The following is a 17,532-nucleotide window of genomic DNA, read 5'->3' as shown; positions in this document are numbered from 1 at the left end:
ATTGACTTCTCTCGGTCAAAAGCTTAGAAGTCGACCTTGCCAGGATTCGAACCTGGAATCTTCTGATCCGTAGTCAGACGCGTTATCCGTTGCGCCACAAGGCCTGTGAAAACCTGTTTCTTTCGGTCGAGAGTGATTTGAACAATTATTCTGGGTGAAATGGTTTGAGAAAACGTCATACTTCAAAATTATCTATTTCTTTATTATGTTGACAAGAGATAATAAGATTTATCTAAAATGGATTCAATGTTGTTGGTGAAATTACAGGATATCCTTCATCCTTGTTTGAAGATTTTTTATAATGAACAGTGGTTCCAGTTTATTTTCTATGATATAAAATATGCCCTTTTTGGAGAAATTAACATGATTTTATAATTTATTTTCCTAGTTTTCTAATCTTCTTCATAACCTTCTCTCTCTTTAGTCCCAATACTCACCCATAACTGTAATTTGTCAGTGGCTACTTTCCTCTTGGTAAGTGTAGAAGAGACTCTTTAGCTATGATAAGTAACTCCTCTAGGAGGACTCTCCAAATGAAACCATTGTTCTTTAGTCTTGGGTAGTGCCATAGCCTCTGTACCATGGTGTTCCACTGTCTTGGGTTAGATTACCATGGTGTTCCACTGTGTTAGGTTAGAGTTCTCTTGCTTGAGGGTTCACTTGGGCCTATTGTTCTATCTAAGTTCTGTTCCTCTTGTTTTGTTGAAGTTTTTATAGTTTATATGGGAAATATTTATTGTAATGTTACCGTTCTTTATATATTCTATTTTTCCTTGTTTCCTTTTCTCAGTGGGCTATTTTCCCTGTTGGAGCCCCAGGGCTTATAGCATCCTGCTTTTGCAACTAGGGTTGTAGCTTAGCAAGTAATAATAATAATAAGAGAATAACACTATGTAAAATATTTGAAAATTGAAGCATTTCATGATTAAGAGCGAACTAATTTGCATTACATCCATCTAACTTTATATAACCTAGATTGACTTCATATTCCTTATCATTTAAAAGCTTAGAAGTCGACTTTGCCAGGATTCGAACCTGGAATCTTCTGATCCGTAGTCAGACGCGTTATCCGTTGCGCCACAAGGCCTGTGAAAATAAATTGAGAATTCTCTTTAAACACTTATTCTCGGTGAAATGTTTTGAGAAAAAATATCGTTCCTCAAAATTATCAAATTCTTCATCAAATTAGCACGAGATAATGATATATTTGATGTGGATTTAAAGTTATTCCTAAAATTAATAATGTTTAGCATCCTTGTTTGGACATAATTATGAAATATAAACAGTGATTCCAATTCATCTTTTATGAATTAAAAAAAAAAGTTTTTCTTGAAGGAAATAACTTTATTTTACTATTGGTTAATGATTAGCTTTGCGATGCCATCTTATATCCACCCTCACTGTAACCTTCTCTTTGTGTAGTCTGTAATGCCCTTCCATTGTCAATCTGCTTTTGTTTCTAATGGACAGAAACCGGCAGAATATTCCTCTATATGTGTGGCATTTGCTTTTTGGTTTTGTAAACACTTTGAATTATAAAGGAACATTTCATCATTAAATATCATTGGTATTTATAAAGATGTGTTCAAATCAATGTGTAGACGTGCATTATATCCAAGCCTGTTATGAGTTTAAAACTTACAAGTCGAATTTTCCATAGTTTAAATCTGAAATCTTTTCTATAGTTAAATGTATCATTTGCTAAGCCACAAGGCCTTTGAAAACGAACTGTTTTAGTCCTGAGATCTTTGTATGATTAATCAGGGTGAAATGGATTGAGAAAATGTACTTCGAAACAATATAATTGTAAAAAGTAACAACTCTTTTGATATTTATTTTGTCAGCTTGTAGTATCACTCTTGCTACATTCTAAGTTCCATTCAAAAGTTTTCTTACCTGTACAATATACCCCTGAAGGCATGTATTATGCTTAATATAATAGTCTTTAACCTAATTGTAATGCAGTTACTAAGAGTACACATTGTTTCCTTAAAATTATTATTTTTATTATTATTATTATAATTATTATTATTATTAGTATTATTATTATTACTATTATTATTATTATTATTATTATTATTAAAAGTGTTTAAAGTTATTAAAATCAGGCTAGTGCTTTAAATACCAATGAAGATACGCCTTCCCTCCCTTCGGAACAGTCAGACAGGTCCTCAACTGAGTCAGGCTGTCAAAGAACCTGCGGATGCCTTTGGTAGCGCCCTGGTGGCCGGAGAGAGAATGGTTCGCAGACCTGAAGGAGTTAGCAATCCTCCCACCGCGGCCGCTGCCAGACAAGGAAGACCTTCTCCGTTAGCCCCACTTCAAAAAATTCCACGAAAATCCTCGGTCCCTCCGGCTACACGCTTGGAGGTTGTCGAGCGGTTGTTGAGGAAGGAAAGGTACTGGTCAAGGACCGCCACGAGGATGACGGGTTATCTTAAGAGATCATCAGTTGTAGTCTACCAGGTGAAATGGGCTACGTTTGTAAAGTGGTGCACCGCCCAGAACCTGAGGCCACTGGACGTATCTATTCACGAAATAGCAGACTTCCTTGTTCACCTGAGGGATGTCCTAGGATTATCCATCCCAGCGATTAAGGGAGTTCGAGCCGCACTGGGCCAAGTCTTCCTCCTCAAAGGACTCGATCTCGGAGCATCCCGGCAGATCTCTATGCTCATAAAGAGTTTTGAACAGTCATGTTCCCCCCTTCCTCCAGAGTACCGCAATGGGACATAGTCAGGGTCCCCAAGTTCCTTACCAGGCCACCCTTGAACCGCTCAGGAACATTCTCAATAAGGATCTTACCCTGAAGACGGTCTTCCTCCTAGCCCTAGCTTCCGCCAAACGAGTCAGCGAGCTGCATGGACTGTCGTACGAGGTCTCACACTCGAAGGGTTGGAAAGACTTGAGTTTTAAGTTTTCCTAGACTTTGTAGCCAAGACCCAAAATCCTGCCTTCTGAGATCCCAGTTCGAAAGCTTTTCGGTCCCAGCAATCCCACGTTCGGACAATCCCGAAGACTTGTTGTGCTCGATCAGGTCGGTCAGAAAGTACCTAGAAAGGACAGCCAGACTTCGCCCTGAGATCAAGAGTCTGTTCGTCTCCGCAGGCCCGGTTAAGAAAGCGGTGTCCAGAAACACCATCTCCTTTTGGCTCAGACAGGTCATAAAGAGACTGTACAAGGAAGTCCCTTGACTCCTTCTCCATCGGAACGGTCATTTCCGCTCTCCAACAGGTTTAAGGTCGAAGCCCCGGGGAAGCCCGTGGGAAGTAATTCCAAGCGACACAAGTTCCTCCTTACTACCCCCTTTCCTGCTTCCCCTTGTTCCCTTTCCTTATCCTCCGCCCATGTGAGAGTTGATCGTTGGAGACGCCCATGCTCGGGTGAAGATTATAAAGAGGTGAGTTACAGTAGCACTAAATAAAGGGGTTTTTGCGTAGTTCTCCCCGAGTCTCCTATCCTGTTTTTTGTGGTCAGTCAGAACCTAGCCTCCTATCTAGGTTCTATCAGATAATTTCATTTCGGGTCTCCCGACCTGAAAGTTCACTCCCTCCTCCTAAGGTATAAGTCTCCTAAGAAAGTAGTTCGAGGTAAGTTCTCCGTGTTGCAACAAATCACAAATTTTTAAGTAATTTGTATTTTTACTAACAGTACTCAACTCGAACTACTTTCGGGTTATGGCCGGCCCAGCCTTCCCCGAGTGTCTTACAGGAGTTCGAATGTATAGTTACCCAAGGCCTATTCTATTCTATGGGCCTTGTAGTTACCAAAGCTTACTGACGACCGAGACCTTGGTCCATGCTCTCGCAGTCTGACCCGGGTCGCCTCAGGGCGAGTATCCATCTGCCACGGAGGGACCCATTAGAGAAAACGGAGATAGGGGAAACTACTCAAAAATCTGGTCGGTTGGGAGGAGAATCCCAGATACTCCTAAGAGAGTAGTTCGAGGTAAATACTGTTAGGAAAAATACAAATTACTTAAAATTTGTGATTTTGTTGATTACTTTTCCTCACAGGGCTATTTTCCCTGTTGGAGCCCTTGGGCATATGACATTCTGCTTTTCCAACTAGGGTTGTAGCCTATATATATATATATATATATATATATATATATATATATATATATATATATATATATATATTATATATATACATTATATTATATATTATATTATATATTAAATATATGTATATATTATATATACATATACATACATACATACATATATATATATATATATATATATATATATATATATATATATATATATATATATATATATATATATATATCAGCTATTGATTTATTCCGTGGAAAGCGGAGTTTCAATACGAATAATAGTACCAGGGTTATGATATACATCTTTATTGCTTAGCTTTCGGAAAATCTTTTTCCATCATCAGAGCCTAAAATAGGATACAATGTATAAGTTAAAACATAGTATGATGAATATTTAAAACAGAAAAGTTAAAATGAACATACAAAAACTTTATGAAATAAAATAATAAATGAACATAAAACTATAAAATCAATCTAAATACAAAATAAAAGATCAAAGCGCCAGCGCTATAAACTCACATGAAATAAAATTAAACACAATTTAATTCATACGTTGCCCGGCCCAGGTTTGGTTTTAGTTTGTGCTGGAATATTGCCTCTATTATTACTAAGTCGAGGTTACTCTGCGAAGTGGCTAAGATGGAAAAATTGCGTAGTTCTCCCCGAGTCTCCTATCCTGTTTTATGTACAGGTTGATGGTTGTGCTATGGGTAGCCCTATGGGACCTAGTCTCGCAAATGCCTTTCTTGCCTATTATGAAAACATCTGGTTAAATGAATGCCCTACTGATTTTAAACCTCTCTTTTTTATAGACGGTATGTCGACGACACGTTTTTATCATTTCGTAGCCCAACTATTTGAATTCCAAACACCAAAATATAAATTTTACTAGTGAAGTGGAAATGGATGGTAACATATCTTTCCTTGACATCAACATTCATAAATTTGGTACTGGGTTTAACACATCTGTCTATAGGAAACCAACGTTCACAGGCTTATGCACTAAATTCTCCTCTTTTATTCCTATACAATATAAGAGAAATCTTATCTGTACTCTCACTTATAGAGCGTATAACCTTTGCTCTAATTACCTCAACATTCATAAGGAACTGACGTATATTAAAAAACTACTTTATAACAATGGATTCCGGTATAATTTTACTGATACTTATATAGGGAAAACACTAAGCAAACTCACGCTACCACCTTGTGAAAGGAAACTAATTGGTCCTCGGAAAAATATCTTCTTTTCTATTCCATATCTGGGGTCCCACAGTTTTAAATTACGAAATCATTGCAGTAGAATTGTGCGTGAATTTTATCCTCAGGTATCATTGAAGATCGTGTTTTCCCCCTCAAATGCTATGATCAAATTTTTCAAATTTAAAGACCGGGTCTCAGATGATTTTTTTTCGGGTGTCATATATAAATATAAGTGTGATCGCTGTAATGCATCGTATATTAGAAAAAGTGAAAGACATTACCGTGCAAGATTATCTGAGCACCCTCGGTCGCTCACCTAGAACGGGTAATTATATGGCAAAACCACCCCATTCAGCCATCAGAGACCATTCCGTAAGTGAGGACCACCCAATGTCCAAGGGGAATTTTTCCATCTTAGCCACTTCGCAGAGTAACCTCGACTTACTAATAATGGAGGCAATATTCCAGCACAAACTAAAACCAAACCTGGGCCGGGCAACGTATGAATTAATTGTTTAATTTTATTTCATGTGAGTTTATAGCGCTGGCGCTTTGATCTTTTATTTTGTATTTAGATTGATTTTATAGTTTTATGTTCATTTATTATTTTATTTCATAAAGTTTTTGTATGTTCATTTTAAATTTTCTGTTTTAAATATTCATCATACTATGTTTTAACTTATACATTGTATCCTATTTTAGGCTATATATACATTATATATATATATATATATATATATATATATATATATATATATATATATATATATATATATATATATATATATATATATATATATATATATATATATATATATATATATATATATATATATATATATATATATATATATATATATATATATATATATATATATATATATATATATATTATACACATGTGCCCACATAATCTAGCACACACTCAGCCCACACATCACCACAGAGATTATCTATACGGCTTTCTGCTAGAAGAGAGCGTATAATCAGAATCCCATTGAATGTTGAGAGCTGGCCTTTGGTGGGTGATGCTTACAGCTTCAGATATTATGAGCCGGCCGTAGTCACTTGAGTTTTGAACAATGTAGGTTCCATCAAATACGGCTTAGAATAGTTGAAGCTGTAAAAAGAGCCCTCTGATGGCCAACAGTCGAAAGTCAACGGGATTCTGATTACACACTCCCTTCAGGTAAAAGCTATACAGATAATCTATATGGTGGTGTGGGCCTTCATGTGTGTCTTGAGTTTGTGTGCCAATATCCATGAATATATATATATATATATATATATATATATATATAATATATATATATATATATATATATATATATATATATATATAAATATATATATATATATATATATATATATATATATATATATATATATATATATATATATATATATATATATACTTATATATATATATATATACTTATATATATGAATTATTTCATACATACTATTACCAGAGTGACATACAAAAAGGATTTCGCCCTTACCAAAGGGCTCATCAGGTGGGTTGTAGGCAATATACTTATATATATGAATTATTTCATACATATTATTACCAGAGTGACATACAAAAGGGTTTCGCCCTTACCAAGGGGCTCATCAGGTGGGTTTTGCCTACATCCATTATTGCAGGCTTGGTTCCCACGATCCTTCTTCCTTCCCTCCTCTTTTCTATTTTATTTTCATCTCAATTCAAATGTCATCAGTACTTCATGAATGTCTTATTATAACTCATGACTTATATTTGAGTTGGATTACTTAAAGAAGTAATTTGAAAGCTACTTCAGCATTTTGGGCATTAAACTTACGGGTTTTTCCGCCGCGCCAGAGGTTGCCCTTCCTTCTGAAATAGCTTTCGGCCAACTCCATCTAGCCTATTAGTGGTGTCATGACTTATATTTGAGTTGGATTACTTAGAGAAGCAATTTGAAAGCTACTTCAGCATTTTGGGCATTGAACTTACGGGTTTTTCCGCCGCGCCAGAGGTTGCCCTTCCTTCTGAAATAGCTTTCGGCCAACTCCATCTAGCCTATTAGTGGTGTCATGACTTATATTTGAGTTGGATTACTTAGAGAAGCAATTTGAAAGCTACTTCAGCATTTTGGGATACATTTTATCATACCCTTTGCCAGATAATTCTTGATCAATCACCCAGGAAAAATCATTCAAAGAACTTTCGACCAAAACACGCTCCGTTTTCACAGGCCTTGTGGCGCAACGGATAACGCGTCTGACTACGGATCAGAAGATTCCAGGTTCGAATCCTGGCACGGTCGTTTTCTACGCTGTTGACTCATAAGAAACATGAAATTAATTTAGGTCATATAAAGAATTGATGAATGCGATACAAAATTACATTTACTCTAAATCATGGTTATATTTAAATGTATTACAGAAACAATGACAATTAGCCAAGGACAAGCATTCTGCAGGTGATCTGTTCAACCGAATCTTTTAAATTGTAAGGAACTAGAGTTAAAACAAGAGTATACCACGAACTGAGAAAATAAATATCAATTAAATTGCTGCTCAACAAGTTTGCGAGTCCTTCAAAAGATATTTTGAGTAAATTCAGATATGCTTACTAGTTACACAGGAAATTAAGGGTTTCAAAATATGATTTTTTTTTTCAAACCATTCACCAAGAAATAGTCCTTACAAAGCACTCTTGACCAAAAACACTTCTTGTTTTCACAGGCCTTGTGGCGCAACGGATAACGCGTCTGACTACGGATCAGAAGATTCCAGGTTCGAATCCTGGCAAGGTCGATTTCTAAGCTTTTGACTGATAAGAAACATGAAGTCAATCTAGGTTTCATAAAGATTTGAAGAAGGCAATATAAATTACATTTACTCTAAATCATGATTTTTTTTCCTTATTCAAATGCATTAATGAAATTAGGTGTACTCTTAGTAATTGCATTATGATTTAATTAAAGAATATTACCATAAGACATGCACAGACATATTATACATGTTATATATCTGAAAAAACTTTTGACTTAAAATGGCTTGAAATGAATCAAGAGTATCCTGCTTTCTGATAAATTAAATATTAAAAATTTGGCGAGCCCTTCAAAAGCTATATATACATTTCAGAGATTTCTAAATTCTGTTTTACAGGAAATTCAATTGTTACGAAGTAAATTTTCTCAAACCATTTCACACACACAAAAAAAAAACAAAAAAACAAAAACACACAACAACAACAACAACAACAACAACTCGGTACTAAAGCAGAGATAAGATTTATCTGAAGTTAATTTAAAGTCATGGTTAATATTAAGGATATCCATCATCCTTGTTTGATCATTTTTGTAAGACATGAACAGTGATTCAGATTTATCATCTACAATATGATTAAAAACAAAGAGGAACATTTCACCATTGAATATCACCGGTAATTTTTGTGATTTGGTCAATTCATTACATAGCCCTGCATTATTTCCAAGCCTCTTTATCAGTTAAAAGCCTTCAAGTCCAACCCACCCTGATTCCAACCTGGTATCTACTTATCTATAGTCAGACGTATTATTTGTTGTGCTAGAAAGCCTGTGAAAACGAACTCTGCTTTAGTCCAGTTTTTTTTTTTTTTTTTTTTTTTTTTTTTTTTTTTTTTTGTGAAATGATTCGAGTAAATGTACTTCGTAACGATTGAATTTCCTGTAAAATAGAATTTATAAACCCTGAAATGTATATATAGCTTTTGAAGGGCTCGCCAAATTTTTAATATTTAATTTATCAGAAAACAGGATACTCTTGATTCATTTCAAGCCCTAATAAGTCAAAAGTTTCTTTCAGATATATAACACGCATAGTATGTCTGTGTGCATGTTTTATGCTAATATTCTTTAATTAAATCATAATGCAATTACTAAGAGTACACCTTATTTTATTAATGCATTTGAATAAGGAAAACAAATCATGATTTAGAGTAAATGTAATTTATATTGCATTCTTCGAATCTTTATGAAACCTAGATTGACTTCATGTTTCTTATCAGTCAAAAGCTTAGAAGTCGACCTTGCCAGGATTCGAACCTGGAATCTTCTGATCCGTAGTCAGACGCGTTATCCGTTGCGCCACAAGGCCTGTGAAAACAAGCAGTTTTTTTTTGGTCAAGAGTGCTTTGTAAGAACTATTTCTTGGTGAATGGTTTGAAAAAAAAAATTCATATTTCGAAACAATCTAATTTCTTGTATAGCTAGTAAGCATATCTGAATTTACTCAAAATGTCTTTTGAAGGACTTGCAAAATTTGAGCAGCAATTTAATTGATACTTATTTTCTCAGTTCGTGGTATATTCTTGTTTTAACTCTAGTTCCTTACAATTTAAAAGATTCCGTTGAACAGATCACCTGTAATACTTTTAAATATAGAAACATATCATGTAATTTGTATCACATTCATCGACTCTTTATATAACCTAAATTAGTTTCATGTTTCTTATCAGTCAAAAGCGTAGAAATCGACCTTGCCAGGATTCGAACCTGGAATCTTCTGATCCGTAGTCAGACGCGTTATCCGTTGCGCCACAAGGCCTGTGAAAACAAGCAGTTTTTTTTGGTCAAGAGTGCTTTGTAAGGACTATTTCTTGGTGAATGGTTTGAAAAAAAAAAAGATTCATATTTCCAAACAATCTAATTTCTTGTATAGCTAGTAAGCATATCTGAATTTACTCAAAATATCTTTTGAAGGACTCCTCAAACTTTCTGAGCAGCAATTTAATTGCTATTTATTTTCTCAGTTCGTGTTAAACTCTTGTTTTAACTCCAGTTCCTTACAGTATAAAGATTCTGTTGAACAGATCACCTGCAGAATTCTTGTATACTTGTCCTTGGCTAATTGTCTTAATCTTATTGTAATGCAGTTGCTATGAGTACCCTTTGTTTCTGTAATACTTTTAAATATAGAAACATATCATGATTTAGAGTAAATGTAATTTATATTGCATTCTTCAAATCTTTATGAAACCTAGATTGACTTCATGTTTCTTATCAGTCAAAAGCTTAGAAATCGACCTTGCCAGGATTCGAACCTGGAATCTTCTGATCCGTAGTCAGACGCGTTATCCGTTGCGCCACAAGGCCTGTGAAAACAAGCAGTTTTTTTTTGGTCAAGAGTGCTTTGTAAGAACTATTTCTTGGTGAATGGTTTGAAAAAAAAAATTCATATTTCGAAACAATCTAATTTCTTGTATAGCTAGTAAGCATATCTGAATTTACTCAAAATGTCTTTTGAAGGACTTGCAAAATTTGAGCAGCAATTTAATTGATACTTATTTTCTCAGTTCGTGGTATATTCTTGTTTTAACTCTAGTTCCTTACAATTTAAAAGATTCCGTTGAACAGATCACCTGTAATACTTTTAAATATAGAAACATATCATGTAATTTGTATCACATTCATCGACTCTTTATATAACCTAAATTAGTTTCATGTTTCTTATCAGTCAAAAGCGTAGAAATCGACCTTGCCAGGATTCGAACCTGGAATCTTCTGATCCGTAGTCAGACGCGTTATCCGTTGCGCCACAAGGCCTGTGAAAACAAGCAGTTTTTTTTGGCCAAGAGTGCTTTGTAAGGACTATTTCTTGGTGAATGGTTTGAAAAAAAAAAAAGATTCATATTTCCAAACAATCTAATTTCTTGTATAGCTAGTAAGCATATCTGAATTTACTCAAAATATCTTTTGAAGGACTCCTCAAACTTTCTGAGCAGCAATTTAATTGCTATTTATTTTCTCAGTTCGTGTTAAACTCTTGTTTTAACTCCAGTTCCTTACAGTATAAAGATTCTGTTGAACAGATCACCTGCAGAATTCTTGTATACTTGTCCTTGGCTAATTGTCTTAATCTTATTGTAATGCAGTTGCTATGAGTACCCTTTGTTTCTGTAATACTTTTAAATATAGAAACATATCATGATTTAGAGTAAATGTAATTTATATTGCATTCTTCAAATCTTTATGAAACCTAGATTGACTTCATGTTTCTTATCAGTCAAAAGCTTAGAAATCGACCTTGCCAGGATTCGAACCTGGAATCTTCTGATCCGTAGTCAGACGCGTTATCCGTTGCGCCACAAGGCCTGTGAAAATTATTAGTTTTTAGTTGAGATTTCTTTGAATAATTAATAGGGGTGTATTGATTTTGGAAAATAATTTACTTTGAAGTGATATAATTTATCATTTAACCATCAGGGGATAAGAAAATTTTTTACAAAATGTATTCATAGTTATTAATGAAATTAAGTATATGCTATATTCCTTTTTTATATTTAGGGAGACATTAACATGAACACCTACTTTGTTTCTCTAATGAAAAATCTTTTTCGTTTAGGAAATATATATATATTTTTAAATTCGTTATTTTATATTCTCTCTCATTGTAACCATCTCTTTATTCTTTATTGGCCGACCAAAGTGTCTTTATTTTTCTAACCTTCAGATACTACACGGTATTATGTTATGAATATGTTTCTTGGATACTCTAATACGATAAAAAAACATTTCAAATGAAATATCACTTGAATTTAAATTGATTTGGTCAAATCATAACGTTTGATTTGCACCATACCCAGTCTCTTGTCATTGAAAAGCTTAAAAGTCGACCTTGCTATGAGAAAAATCTTCCTAACTCCCTCCTTCAAAAAACCTTTCTAACCTCCCCTCCTTCAAAAATTTTCCTCACTCCCTCCTTAAAAAAAAAAAAATCTTCCTCACTCCCTCCTTTAAAAATCCTTCCTCCCCGCTCTTTCAAAAAACTTTTCGCCTTCCAACCTTCAAAAACCTTCTTCATTCCTTTATCGCGTTTCGAACCACAGGAACACCAAAATCGTTTCAACCCGACCTTGCCAGGATTCGAACCTGGAATCTTCTGATCCGTAGTCAGACGCGTTATCCGTTGCGCCACAAGGCCTGTGAAAATAGATGTTGCCTCAAGAGCAGTAGGCCATTGAATTTTTTTTTAACCTGGTGCAAGGGTTTGAGAAATGCATATATAAATTGTCTTAAGTATTGCAGATTAAGCAAAAAAGATAAAAAGACGTATCTTAGCTTGATTCAATGTTGTTTCTGAAACTGGGATTTTTGCTCATCATTCTCTTAGCATTTTTCACAAAACATAATCAGTTAGGCCAGCTGACTCTTCATCATTGTAACTAAAATTCTCTCTCTCTCTCTCTCTCTCTCTCTCTCTCTCTCTCTCTCTCTCTCTCTCTCTCTCTCTCTCTCTCTCATAACCATTCTCTATTTCTTTTCCGGAGGCGCCATGTTGAATATGGCCCTTTCTGAATTACTGTTTTTCAGAGTTTTCTTGATTGAATAAATGCTAATAGCAAAGTATTCCTTTTGTTTATGCAATGCCTAGGAATAGTTCAGAAACCTTTATCGCCATTAAAAGATACGGTAATTTAAACAGTTTTGGTTAAATCGTAGATACCTCTCTTTAGTCAAAAGCTTAAAAATCAACCCTACCAAGTTTTGAGCCTGGAATCATGGTCTGTATTCGGATGTGTCATTCGTTGCGCCACAGTGCCTGTGATAGTCGAAGCTGTCTTAAAGTCACAGGCGGTTCAATCATCAAGCAGGGTGCAAGGGGGTACCTCACAATGTAAGTGGTTTAATTAGCTCTTCATTTGTAATTAAGTATAGGATACTCTGTGGGTGTGGTAATTAAGTGGCATTATTGCCGTGTTGATTGTTTATTAGAGATGCAGAGATATGGCTAGCATTTGTGCCTATATATTGGTGCAGGCAGAGCTACATAATGCATTGGTCATCATGAAGATATTTATCCTAATCCCCTAAGCTATGGATAACTACAACACACAATTATGCTAAAAATTTAGAAACAAGCATAAAAATCAAGAACAGGCAAAATGATAAATTGTCAGCAAAAGAATGGTTAGTCGATGTGAATTTAACAATGGTTCAACAAACAAAATCATTTATATTCTGTCTTCATAGTCCATAGTTCATCAAACTAAATGTACTTATATTATATCTTCATAGTCCTTCATCCAAGCTGGACATTTCATTGACCTTGAACTATGTCTACCAAGGTATAGTGGCCTGCCGTAGCTATAGCATTTGCCTTCTGGTATTGAGTATGTGGCAATTCCTTGGCTGCTTCTCTAGTAGGGCACTGTTTCTTTGTTGTTAGGTATTTATGGTGGTGTTGATTCTTCATGGAAATCTTGCTAGTCCCATATATTTTGATTAGACAACGTCTATATGGGAGACTATTTCCACTCTCAATTGATCCCATTTCGTACTGACTACATCCCGTACGAGAACTTAAATGTCTATACGTAGATACGGAAACTGTCGTACATGCAAGTCGTAATTCTTACAGTTACAGTGAAGGGTTGATCATAGCCTTTTCTCTCTCGTATTCTTGTCATTCAAAGATTATCCAAAAGCAAGAATTCATTTGCCTATGGGATTGTACTGTAACTCCCTCCCAATGTTAATTACGCTTGGGACTTGAGGTTACCTCTCCTGGGGATTATTTCTGTATTGTATAAGGGCTTTAGCTATGGCACCAGTGTCTAGCCTACCATTATCCCTAACATTGTCCCTTATACGCTTAGCAAACATAAAACCGCCATGGCCTGCTCTTTCAATTAGGGTATTGAGCTGATGAAATATACATTTACACCCCTATCGTTTATAAGATATTTTTGTTACCCCAAGTTCGTTCCTCCATGGGATCTCCTCAGGGGTACTCCAACGGACAAACCTCCACAATACGAGGATGATATTTTATGATGTCACAAATTGCAACAGTTCCAACCACCTTGTCAATCTGTCTGCGTATGCTAAATAGTATTTATTATCTTGCTGGATTTCTGAAAAGGATAAACTGGTGGGAATGAATGGTTCCCATTGTTGAGATGGTGAATTCCGATAGCATGTCCTACATGTAGACCTCTAGAACATTACGTGTGGCTCCATCCCATACCAATACACAGACTGATGTTTGCTATGCAATATTGACTCAACACCTTGATGGCCTGAGTTTTGTGCTACCGTCTCCCCACAGAGCTGAAATATATTCAGAGTAGCTTTTGAAGACCTCGTAAATTATTTAAGCGTTGAATGTATAAGTGACCAGTCCATTGATATAGCTAAGCCATTCTTTAACTTGAGAATACAGCTTCAATGGGAGGTATTCATAAAAATAAAGGATATCCTTGTAAGCATAAGGTAGAAGTACAAGGTAATTCTCTGAAGCAAAAGGTAAAAGTATAAGCAAATCTTTCTTTCCATATTCATAATGATTACCTTTTACTTGCGAGGATATCCTCCAAGCAGAAGTAAAAGGTTGACTCGTGTTTCGGGAGCGCTTAGTTACATGTTGGAACTTGTAAGATTTCATTTGTGCTGTCAGGATAAGAAAGAGTTTAGTATTTATAATACGTCTTTAATGCCCTGTTTTTACTTGTATTTAATTAAGTTTACGCATCAGAAAGAACACAGACTCCGCCGCGCCTTCCCCAAACCCTTACTGGCGACATCTATCCCCCACCCCTTGCATTAGAAGTTCTTTGACCTCTGTTTAGCTCCCCCACCCCTTGCATTAGAAGTGCTTTGACCTCTTTTTAGCTCCCACACCCCTTGCATTAGAAGTTCTTTGACCTCTTTTTAGCTCCCACACCCCTTGCATTAGAAGTTCTTTGACCTCTTTTTAGCTCCCACACCCCTTGCATTAGAAGTTATTTGACCTCTTTTTAGCATCCCCACCCCTTGCATTTGAAGTTCTTTGACCTCTTTTTAGCTCCCCCACCCCTTGCATTAGAAGTTCTTTGACCTCTTTTTAGCTCCCACACCCCTTGCATTAGAAGTTCTTTGACCTCTTTTTAGCCCCCACACCCCTTGCATTAGAAGTTCTTTGACCTCTTTTTAGCTCCCACACCCCTTGCATTAGAAGTTCTTTGACCTCTTTTTAGCTCCCACACCCCTTGCATTAGAAGTTCTTTGACCTCTTTTTAGCTCCCACACCCCTTGCATTAGAAGTTCTTTGACCTCTTTTTAGCTCCCACACTTCTAGCATTAGAAGTTCTTTGACCTCTTTTTAGCTCCCCCACCCCTTGCATTAGAAGTTCTTTGACCTCTTTTTAGCTCCCACACCCCTTGCATTAGAAGTTCTTTGACCTCTTTTTAGCTGCCACACCTCTAGCATTAGAATTTCTTTGACCTCTTTTTAGCTCCCCCACCCCTTGCATTAGAAGTTCTTTGAACTCTTTTTAGCTCCCACACCCCTTGCATTAGAAGTTCTTTGACCTCTTTTTAGCTTCCCCACCCCTTGCATTAGAAGTTCTTTGACCTCTTTTTAACTCCCACACCCCTTGCATTAGAAGTTCTTTGACCTCTTTTTAGCTTCCCCACCCCTTGCATTAGAAGTTCTTTGCCCTCTTTTTAGCTTCCCCACCCCTTGCATTAGAAGTTCTTTGACCTCTTTTCAGCTCCCCCACCCCTTGCATTAGAAGTTGTTTGACCTCTATTTAGCTCCCACACCCCATTGCATTAGAAGTTCTTTGACCTGTTTTTAGCTCCCACACCCCTTGCATTAGAAGTTCTTTGACCTCTTTTTAGCTTCCCCACCCCTTGCATTAGAAGTTCTTTGACCTCTTTTTAGCTCCCCCACCCCTTGCATTAGAAGTTCTTTGACCTCTTTTTAGCTCCCACACCCTTTGCATTTGAAGTTCTTTGACCTCTTTTTAGCTCCCCCACCCCTTGCATTAGAAGTTCTTTGACCTCTTTTTAGCTCTCACACCTCTAGCATTAGAGGTTCTTTGACCTCTTTTTAGTTCCCACACCTCTAGCATTAGAAGTTCTTTGACCTCTTTTTAGCTCCCACACCTCTAGCATTAGAAGTTCTTTGACTTCTTTTTAGCTCCCACACCCCTTGCATTAGACGTTCTTTGACCTCTTTTTAGCTCCCACACCCCTTGCATTAGAAGTTCTTTGACCTCTTTTTAGCTCCCACACTTCTAGCATTAGAAGTTCTTTGACCTCTTTTTAGCTCCCCCACCCCTTGCATTAGAAGTTCTTTGACCTCTTTTTAGCTCCCCCACCCCTTGCATTAGAAGTTCTTTGACCTCTTTTTAGCTCCCACACCCCTTGCATTAGAAGTTCTTTGACCTCTTTTTAGCTGCCACACCTCTAGCATTAGAATTTCTTTGACCTCTTTTTAGCTCCCCCACCCCTTGCATTAGAAGTTCTTTGAACTCTTTTTAGCTCCCACACCCCTTGCATTAGAAGTTCTTTGACCTCTTTTTAGCTTCCCCACCCCTTGCATTAGAAGTTCTTTGACCTCTTTTTAACTCCCACACCCTTTGCATTAGAAGTTCTTTGACCTCTTTTTAGCTTCCCCACCCCTTGCATTAGAAGTTCTTTGCCCTCTTTTTAGCTTCCCCACCCCTTCCATTAGAAGTTCTTTGACCTCTTTTCAGCTCCCCCACCCCTTGCATTAGAAGTTGTTTGACCTCTATTTAGCTCCCACACCCCATTGCATTAGAAGTTCTTTGACCTGTTTTTAGCTCCCACACCCCTTGCATTAGAAGTTCTTTGACCTCTTTTTAGCTTCCCCACCCCTTGCATTAGAAGTTCTTTGACCTCTTTTTAGCTCCCCCACCCCTTGCATTAGAAGTTCTTTGACCTCTTTTTAGCTCCCACACCCTTTGCATTTGAAGTTCTTTGACCTCTTTTTAGCTCCCACACCCCTTGCATTAGAAGTTCTTTGACCTCTTTTTAGCTCCCCCACCCCTTGCATTAGAAGTTCTTTGACCTCTTTTTAGCTCTCACACCTCTAACATTAGAGGTTCTTTGACCTCTTTTTAGTTCCCACACCTCTAGCATTAGAAGTTCTTTGACCTCTTTTTAGCTCCCACACCTCTAGCATTAGAAGTTCTTTGACTTCTTTTTAGCTCCCACACCTCTAGCATTAGAAGTTCTTTGACCTCTTTTTAGCTCCCACACCTCTAGCATTAGAAGTTCTTTGACTTCTTTTTAGCTCCCACACCTCTAGCATTAGAAGTTCTTTGGCCTCTTTTTAGCTCCCACACCTCTAGCATTAGAAGTTCTTTGACCTCTTTTTAGCTCACACACCTGTAGCATTAGAAGTTCTTTGACCTCTTTTTAGCTCCCACACCTCTAGCATTAGAAGTTTTTAGACTTCTTTTTAGCGCCCACACCTCTAGCATTAGAAGTTCTTTGACCTCTTTTCAGCTCCCTTACCTCAAGCATTAG

The 17,532-nt window shown here is 36.5% G+C and overlaps 1 protein-coding gene and 10 non-coding genes across 11 annotated transcripts in view; 3 read left to right on the top strand and 8 right to left on the bottom strand.

Moving 5' to 3' along the window:
* LOC137625006 (uncharacterized) overlaps nucleotides 1-17,532 on the top strand; it is a 214,039-nt gene that overhangs the window by 93,896 nt on the left and 102,611 nt on the right. The window lies entirely within an intron of this gene.
* TRNAR-ACG (transfer RNA arginine (anticodon ACG)) lies at nucleotides 32-104 on the bottom strand. Its single transcript has one exon. It is a non-coding gene; the product is annotated as a tRNA-Arg (tRNA).
* Nucleotides 1,015-1,087, bottom strand: TRNAR-ACG (transfer RNA arginine (anticodon ACG)). Its single transcript has one exon. It is a non-coding gene; the product is annotated as a tRNA-Arg (tRNA).
* On the top strand, nucleotides 7,482-7,554 carry TRNAR-ACG (transfer RNA arginine (anticodon ACG)). The gene has a single exon. It is a non-coding gene; the product is annotated as a tRNA-Arg (tRNA).
* On the top strand, nucleotides 7,975-8,047 carry TRNAR-ACG (transfer RNA arginine (anticodon ACG)). The gene has a single exon. It is a non-coding gene; the product is annotated as a tRNA-Arg (tRNA).
* TRNAR-ACG (transfer RNA arginine (anticodon ACG)) lies at nucleotides 9,298-9,370 on the bottom strand. The gene has a single exon. It is a non-coding gene; the product is annotated as a tRNA-Arg (tRNA).
* TRNAR-ACG (transfer RNA arginine (anticodon ACG)) lies at nucleotides 9,748-9,820 on the bottom strand. The gene has a single exon. It is a non-coding gene; the product is annotated as a tRNA-Arg (tRNA).
* Nucleotides 10,296-10,368, bottom strand: TRNAR-ACG (transfer RNA arginine (anticodon ACG)). Its single transcript has one exon. It is a non-coding gene; the product is annotated as a tRNA-Arg (tRNA).
* TRNAR-ACG (transfer RNA arginine (anticodon ACG)) lies at nucleotides 10,746-10,818 on the bottom strand. Its single transcript has one exon. It is a non-coding gene; the product is annotated as a tRNA-Arg (tRNA).
* TRNAR-ACG (transfer RNA arginine (anticodon ACG)) lies at nucleotides 11,295-11,367 on the bottom strand. The gene has a single exon. It is a non-coding gene; the product is annotated as a tRNA-Arg (tRNA).
* On the bottom strand, nucleotides 12,124-12,196 carry TRNAR-ACG (transfer RNA arginine (anticodon ACG)). The gene has a single exon. It is a non-coding gene; the product is annotated as a tRNA-Arg (tRNA).

Source organism: Palaemon carinicauda, chromosome 31, assembly GCF_036898095.1.
Source record: "Palaemon carinicauda isolate YSFRI2023 chromosome 31, ASM3689809v2, whole genome shotgun sequence".
In the NCBI taxonomy this organism is placed as follows: domain Eukaryota; kingdom Metazoa; phylum Arthropoda; class Malacostraca; order Decapoda; family Palaemonidae; genus Palaemon; species Palaemon carinicauda.
This window is presented reverse-complemented; position numbering and strand designations above follow the sequence as displayed.